Consider the following 8,826-nt stretch of genomic DNA (forward strand, 5'->3'; position numbering starts at 1 on the left):
CTCTGTCACCCAGGCTTAATTAAGTACAGTGGTGCAGTCATGGCTCACTGCAGCCTTGATCTCCTGCTCTCCAGCAATCCTCACACCTCAGCCTCCCAAGTATCTGGGACTACAGGTGTTTGCCAGACCTCCTGGGGTCAAGTGATCCTCCTGCCTCAGCCTCCTGAGTAACCGGGACTACAGGTGCACCACCGCACCTGGCTAATTTTTTTAAATTTTTAGTAGAGACAGAGTGTGGTGGGGGGGCAGAGGAGGGAGTTGTGGGTGGGAGTGGGAGGTGCTCCCAGAAGTGGCTTCCCAACAGCAGGTGCTGCACTCCTGCTGCCACTGAGGGGGCAGACATTCCCTCTTGTGAAGGACTTTCTCCTGTTTCTTTCTGGTGAGCATTCCCCTTCCCCAGGCCAGACAAGCGGCCGAGCAGTGGAGCTAAGATAGAGAGTTCAAACTCCCAGGTTCAAAGCCTGACTCTCTCTCTCACTGGCAAATTTCCCTCAGTTTCAGTCAAGTGGAATGAATAATAGTGCCCTCCTAACAGGCTTGTTATGAGGATGACATGAATTAATCCACATATATCTTGGAGAAGAGTGCTCCCATCAGAAAAAGCTCGTAAGCAAGATTGTGAGTAGGCATCCTCTTCCTGCAGAGAGCTCTCATCCTGGGGTGTTAGTTGGGACCACAGCAGGCCCCCCTGAGCTGAGAGGCCAGCTTCCTTGCCTGAGCAACTGTCGGCCTTCCCCTGCCCAGCCAGACCCGGGCCTGGACCCCATCCTCTTCCTCATTTCCATTCTGCTAACATTTTGGCACCAGCTTATTGTTGAGATTCTTTCTTTTCCACATGAATTATATAATCTTCAAAGAAAATGACACCAATTTTCTCTCCAAGTATGATAGACTGGATCAGCTCCCACTGGGGTAAGGAGGTCTCAATCCTGGTTCCAGCATTGCTATTTGTTAGCTCTGAGATTTTAACGACAGCATCAAAATTCTCTGGGCCATGGCTTTCTCACTAAAGAAGAGAGGAGTTTGATTGAATTGAGATGGAGTCTCGCTCTGTCACCCAGGCTGGACTGCAGTAGTGCGATCTTGGCTTACTGCAACCTCTGCCTCCCAGTTCAAGCAATTCTCCTGCCTCAGCCTCCCAAGTGACTGGGACTACAGGTGTGCACCACTGCACCTAGGTAATTTTTATATTTTTTGTAGATAGGGGGTTTTACCACATTGGCCAGGCTGGTCTTGAACTCCTGACTTTGTGATCCACCTGCCTTGGCCTCCCAAAGTGCTGGGATGACAGGCGTGAGCCACTGCACTTGCCCAAATTTAATTTTTTTAAAGTGCCCTGAGCCACCACTCCATGAGAGATAATGTATGGGGGGCACAGCAGGGGATGTAAAAACAAAGGTTTGATGCTCCCCCACAAAGAGCTCCACTCTGGGGCAGAGGAACACCATGGTGAAAGGACACATCATCTTCTAGCTATGTTTCACTCTGACACTCTAGAATTATCTATTGTCACCCTTGAGTCCTACCACCGCTATCATGCTGAACAGTGAACAAATATGTCTGTTGCTAGTCCTGCTCTTTCACTAGGTATCCATTCTGTCTGAAGAAAAATTCCACCGGACAAAAATCCTTGTTCTGAACCATTGGTTTAGCGTGGCATTTGTGCCCCCAAAAAGGTCCTCTTCCTGGTTGAAGTCTAAGGTTATGGTCATGGCTTCCAAAGTTCAGATTCAGATATTAGATGTATGGCCCTGAGTTTATCAGGGTTGGTAATACCAGAGACATTCTCCCAGCTCACCTGTGCCCTTTTCTGGGAGGTCTCTGCCTGATAGTTCAAATCAGCAGGACTGGAGGCTTCTGTCTCAGTAATTCAACAACTACAGCAGCTGGTTCTTTTCCCTTAAGATTTAATACTTGTCATTTCTCTATGTCAAAATTGCAAACGAGCAAGTTTCCAAAGACATATTTATTATGTGTGCTGAGTGTCACAGGTGCAGCAGTGCATATAGATGGGCTGAATTCCATATTTTCCCCAAGTTTTTGTTCTACGAAAATAGCCACTTTTACTTTGCATTCAGACAAGCGAGAAATATACAGTCTTGAGCTGTGAGTCACCACGGGGCACTCACAGACAGTAACATTATTGTGAGACTGGGCTCCAGCCATTGGTTTCAGGATCAGCTGCCTGCCTTGCACATGGGTTGGCTCAGGCAAGGAGCAAGTTATAACCAGAGCTGGCTATCTAATTTGTGAGGCTCAGTGCAAAATGAAAATGTGGAGCCTCAAGGTTAAAAAGCAGGAAAAAAAAACTGCTGTTATAGATAAAGCTTTTTTTTTCTTTCTTTTGCAGTCTCTCTCCCAGCTTGTCATGGTGTTTTTCATTTGTTATTTAATGTCATTCTAAGAATAATTAAAGTTTTCAATTATTAGCAGGAATTTTACAGTTTAATACTGTACAATGCAAAAATAAATGCAAATAGAAAAGCACTTAATGTGTTTGTGGAATCACTGAACTTACACAATTTGCATTTTGCAGCCCCTCCCCAAAGGGTGTCTTGAGCTGTCCAGACGAGACAAATCAAAGCCTGGCTCTGGAAGGGAAGAAAAGTGAGGGGATACCCCTCCCCGTGCAAGGCATGCTGCCTGCTGAGGGAGTGCTCCAGGTGTGGGGACACCTGTGGAACCTCACAGGTGCCCTGGACCTCTGCCCCTTGATAGAAGGGGCATGCACACTCTTCCTGCTTGAGGGCTGCCAAGGAACCCTGCCTGAGGCAGCCAGAGGCAACTGGGGTCTTTCCTTTCCATGGGCTCTCTCTCCTCCAACCCATGGCAGTTGGGTTCCCTGGAAGATTTTTGAACCTGTGTGCTGGGATCTGCTTGGTACCTGGATTGGGTAGATGAGGCTAGATCCCCTGGAGATGGGGCCTCCAGCTAGCCATCCAGTAGGTGAGTAGGGGTACTGCCGAGCCTCACCACCAAGACTCTGTGGGTGCATGTTGGGTCCCGACTCTCCCTGTGTCCTGCCTGGGGTGAAGAGCAGCCACAGTTGTGGGGTGGGACCTAGGGGAGATAGATGCTTCACAGCCCCCACTGAGAACCATCCTGAGAAGGTGGCAAGAGGTAGGACCACAAGTAAGCTGAGGCTCCAAGCCCCTGTGAGTGCCCCATTGTCTCATCAACTCACAAAACACAAGTTCAAAGATACAATTATTAAGAATTTCAACATGGTGACCACAGAACATTAAACCTTCTGAGAAGTAAGCCCAATGTGAGACCACTGCCCTTGAGGGCTGCCCTGGTTGTAACCCTAGATTCACAGCATGACCTGGGACTGACACTACCCTACATAGTAATCCTTGGAGCTCTGATCCTTTCAGGACCATCACCCAACAGGCTAGTAGGTTTCAGCACCATGACACAGATGGGAACAAATGCTGGAGATAGAGGCAGAAACCCTGGACCCTAGTCCTGCTTCTGCATGACCCTATCATCTGTGTTACTTTGATAAAATCATTCTACTTTCCTACATTTACCTCTTACCACAGGGTGAGAAGGATGGTGTCCACCTTTCTCCTTTGCCTTCCCAAGATATTCAACATGGAACTCTAAAGGAAATTTATGAAGGCGTCTCCAATTCTTAGAAAGCAGATGTCATAGAATCACAGGGTTGAAGAGAAAGTGGAAGCCAGCTGGGTGAATTTCTTACTCTACACTTCAATTCCTCCTTGGACATTCCACTAAGAAATCGACCCACCCCTGCTGGAATATCTCTTGTGAGAGAGAACCCCCTACCTTTCAAGGCATCTCATTCAATGACTGGATAACTCCTATTGCTGTAAAGTGCCTAGAATAGTGTCTGGCACATATTAGGTATTCCATAAATACTTTTTTCTTTCATGATCGAGATTCTATTGGTTGCACTGAGGCTCAGTACACAGACATTTCAATTTGTATACAATGCTTAACATATATACTGATAATCTAAAAAGCCATTATTATAATTCCTTTTCAAGTTGTTCCGGTGACTTTCCAGCTTAAAATTTGGAGGCATTTTTTCCTTAAGAGGCCATCAAATACCAGAATCCCAGTATCTTCATATATTGATAAACTGTTACATACATCCCACCAATTCAAAACTGAATAGCATATATGCCACATACTCAAATTTTCAATCTTCCGCAGCACATTAACAAAGTTATTAGGAAAACAGGACTGTGAACAAAGATGTTACAGAGTGCACACAATTCTGACAGGGAGAGCCATGTTCAAGGGCTGGCTTTCTTTAGGAAACAATTCTACTGAAAAACAATGTGGAACTAGAAGTAATCTAAAATGTCCAAGACATGAAATGCAGGACTGTGACTCCTGACTCCATGTTGCTATTCGTATGCTTTATATTATAGTATATAAAAACCAGCCACACATCTATGGAATGTTAAGCTAACACCCAAGACAGTCAAAGCCTCCCATAATTCAATATCCCACACTGTCTTCTGGTTGTACCAAAAAATAACCAGCAAATGACTTTATCTCTTAAAAAACATATACTTAAAAAATGGGATGAGGTGGAATTCCCTCCTTAAAAATGTTTCTGGAGCTACTAAAAACCTTGCATTTACAAAACAGTTGATAGAAATACTCTTCTGGATTGTACACGAGGGGAGACAGGGACCGCCTGTGAGACAGCACACATGATCTTAATCAGGCTTGGCTTCTTCCTCTCTGGCTTCCTCAGAGGCTGGGCTCTCCTCTATTTTAGTTTCTCCATTTTCTGCAGGTGAATGTTCTTTAGTTTCTTGGGTAGTCACTTGGCCTGTTTTCTCTTTGTTCCCCCTTTCCCTTTTGTTTTTACTTTTTTGTCTGAAGATGTACCCTTTCCTGCTGCCTTTTCCGCTTCGCTTCCACTTTTGCAGGAGCAGGTTTAGCTGACAGCCATGCCCATGGCCTCTTGGGCTCTTCCTTCGCTGCCCCTTGGGCAGAACTGCCCTTCCTCTCTGGCGTCGGCAGTGGGAAGGGAGCGAGCCGGGTGCCTGTGAGCTGCTGTGCTCCAAGAGGCCTCGCGAGGCTTGGCTCAATATTCGTTAATGATCAAAAAAGAATTTATGTTGACAGCCCGAATCTCCCTTTCCATACTTTCCACCTGAAGACTTAGCTCTCCCTTCTGGTGCAAAACAGGAATGCCTAATCTGTCTTCCATGAGATTCAAGAAATTCAAGAGGCTGCAGCTGCGTGGGCCTCGGTCGGTCTCCTCCGTGTTGCTCCTGGTTAAACTCTTATTCCTCAGGTAAGACGGTGCTGATCTACTCTCCATTGCTTGTGGTGCCTAGTACCGGACACCACATCCCTGACAACATCTCGGATGTGCCCTGACACCTCAGTGCTCTCCCACATAGAACCCGGTGTGCCCCATCTACTTGAAGAACTGCTCAAGAGGCTTTGTGGGAGGTTTGGCTCCTCCTCACCCACTCCGGGCTTGACGTACCTCCCATCACCCCGTACCCTTCTCGGTATACTTCCGGTCAGGCAGCCGTCAGCTCGCAGCTCGGAGGGATCAGCTGTGGTGACAGGCTGGCTTGCTCTTGCAGCCCCAGGAACGCAGAGCAGTCCAGCTCTGAAGCTGTGAGCGCTAAAGCCAGATGCCTTCTCGAGGTGACTTTTTCTGATCCCATTCTCCCAGCAGAATAGAATGAACTTCGGTGTTCCTGGCCTCCAGCTCCTGAACTCTGGTTCTTCCGAGGCAGGTAAGGCAATCTTGTTCCTCTCCTGGAGGAGTAATTTCAGGCCTCCCTGTGCCGCGTGCTGGTCCTTTTGCTGGGAATGCTCTTCCTGTCTTCTCTGCTTTCTCGTTCAAGTTTTAGCTTGAGTGTCACCTCTTCCGGGAAGCTGCCTGACCCCCATTCCTACCCACAGTGAGTCACCAGCTCTCTGTTCTTCACTTTCACGATGTTTCCTCCTGTCCCCATCATGCTGCTCATTAGCCTAGGTGGCAATTATTTGTTGTGGTGTTTGTCGTAGGCTAAGATGGTCTTTGTTTTTTCAGTTTTTGCATGTTGCTACTAAATGTGTTTTTGATAAATGAATAAATATAATAACAGCACAATAATAGCAGGTAAAAATTATTGAGCATTTACCATGTGAACGCACATGCATTTTCTTATTTAAGTGTTCCAATAACCCTGTGCTATAGTTATTATCTCAGTTTTAAAGATGTGGAAACTGAGGTTCAGATGAATTATGTAATTTGTTCAAGGCCATACTAGCAGTGTGTGGTGGGTCTAGGATTTATTTAAACTTAGGTCTTCTAAAAAATTATTATTCCTAAATCTTATTTTAAACTATGTAGTATGAATGTTTCTCCCAAAGATTTTAAGCACTCTTGAATGTTGTATCTTGCACCTAAGAAGACAGGTAGTTTTCAGAAGAAAACCAATTGCTTAGAATGCCTTTTGTATAGAACTACTGCTAATATTTCTTTTTGCCAAAAATAGAACTTAGATTCATATTAGGCAGTACAACATAGTGGCTAAGAACTCAGACTTTGGAGTCTGCCAGACCCGAGCTCAAATCCTAGTTCTGATACTAGGATCTTGTGTAAATTACAGTAACTTTCTGAAATCATAGTTTGCGTATACAGTATATAAAAAGGGGCTAAAAAATCTATGTTGGAGAAATGAAACTGTTGTTATTTACAGATGCCATGATTGTGTGCTTATATAATCAAAAATAATCTACTAAATATATCTTTACTTTTCCTATTTCATACCAAATACAAAATCAAAAACAGATGGATAGCAGCTCTAAATGTAAAAGATAAAACCAATTGCTTAGAATGCCTTTTGCAACATCTTCATGATCCTTGAGTAACCAAAGCCTTATTTAAAAGGACACAAAAATTGCTAACCAGAAAAAGAAAAATATATGAACGAATTATACTTAACTTTGGTTTTTCAAAAGACATCAAAAAGAGGGTAAAAATGTGATGCAAAAATAAAAAAGTATTTTAACACATATATCCCACAAATGTCTTGTATCCAGAATATATGAAGAGCTCTTACAAATTAGAAAAAAACAGCCCAATAGAAAAATAGGCAGAAGGCTTGAGTAAACATTTCTCAAAAAGAACATCCATGTGGAAAAATAAATAAGTAAATAAAATAAAGCCAACCATGTGAAAAGGTACTTGATTTTGTTAATCATCAAGGGAATGCAAATTAACGTCACAGCGTACCACTGCACACCCATTGGCGTGGCTGCAAAGCAAAAAGAATGTTCCAAAGTCTGGTGAGAATGTGGGGCAAAGTGAACTCTCCTAAACTACTGGTGGAAATATAAATTTGTGTACTATTTTTGGTAAAGTGTTAGTATTTAGTAAAGCTAAGCATATGTATGTCCTGTTCTCCAGCTATTTCATTTCTAGTTATACACCCACAAGAAATGTACTGAAGTAATCACCAAACAATATGGGCTAGAATGATCATAGAAGAATTATTTGCAATAGTAAAAATAAAATGGGATATTACCCATATGTCCAAAAACAGTAGACTGAATAAATTTTGTCTTATTCATATAATGGAATACTATATAGAAATAAGCAAAAATGGTCTATATTCATGCGACAATGTGAATGAATCTCAGACAACATCATATTGAGTGAAAAAGGCCAGACCTACAACAGTACCTATTTGTTAAGCCACTTGTATAGAAAACAGAAATGGACAAAACTAATCCATGTTGCTAGATATTAGGACAATTGTCACCCTTGCATAGGCATCATAACTGGAAGGGAACCCAAAGATGGACCTCAGAATGCTTGTCATATTCTGTTTCTTTATCTCAGTGTTGGTTGCATGTGTCTTTAGTTTGTGAATATTCACTGTGGCCAACATCTATGCTATGTGCACTAGAAAAGTAAATTATGCTTCAGTAAAATGTTAATAAAAACTTACCACTATTCTATGGTATAATGATGAGGATTAAGAAAAGTAATTTCTTAGCCCAGGACCTGGCACTTAGCAAATATTCAAAACGTGACAACTGTTTTTTTTTTTTTTTGAGATGGAGTCTCACTTCTGTCACCCAGGCTGGAGTGTAGTGGCGTTATCTTGGTTCACTGCAACCTCTGCCTCCAGAGTTCAAGCAATTCTTCTGCCTCAGCCTCCCCAGTAGCTGAGACTACAGGTGCACATCACGATGCCTTGCTAATTTTTGTATTTTTAGTAGAAACAGGTTTTCACCCTATTGGCCAGATTGGTCTTGAACTCCTCATCTCATGATCTGCCTGCCTTAGATCCCAAAGTGCTGGGATTATAGGCGTGAGCCACCATGCTTGGCCCTGACAACTATTTTTATTTTTGATATATAACATTAATTATTTGCTGATGATTATATGCTACAGCTAATGCTACCAGCTTCATTTTTCTTTTATTTTCTTTTTTTGTTGTTGTTGTTCTTTAAGTTCTGGGGTACATGTACAGAACATGCAGGTTTGTTACATAGTTATACACGTGCCATTGTGGTTTGCTGCATCCGTCACCATGTCATCTACATTAGGTATTGCTCCTAATGTTATCCCTCCCCTAGTCACCCAACCCCTGATGGGCCCTGGTGTGTGAAGTTCTCCTCTCTGTGTCCGTGTGTTCTCATGGTTCAACTGCCACTTATGAGTGAGAACATATGGTGTTTGCTTTTCTGTTCTTGTGTTAGTTTGTTGAAAATGGTGGTTTCCGACTTAATTGATGTCCCTGCAAAGGACATGAACTCATCCTTTTTCATGGCTATAGTATTTTTCATGGTGTATATGTGTCACATTTTCTTTATCCAGACTAT

The 8,826-nt window shown here is 43.3% G+C and overlaps 1 pseudogene; it reads right to left on the reverse strand.

Annotated features, from left to right (window-relative positions):
- LOC108593086 (non-histone chromosomal protein HMG-14 pseudogene) lies at positions 1-5,311 on the reverse strand (annotated as a pseudogene).
- Positions 5,312-8,826: the final 3,515 nt, after the last annotated feature.

Source organism: Callithrix jacchus, chromosome 1 (assembly GCF_049354715.1).
Source record: "Callithrix jacchus isolate 240 chromosome 1, calJac240_pri, whole genome shotgun sequence".
NCBI lineage: Eukaryota > Metazoa > Chordata > Mammalia > Primates > Cebidae > Callithrix > Callithrix jacchus.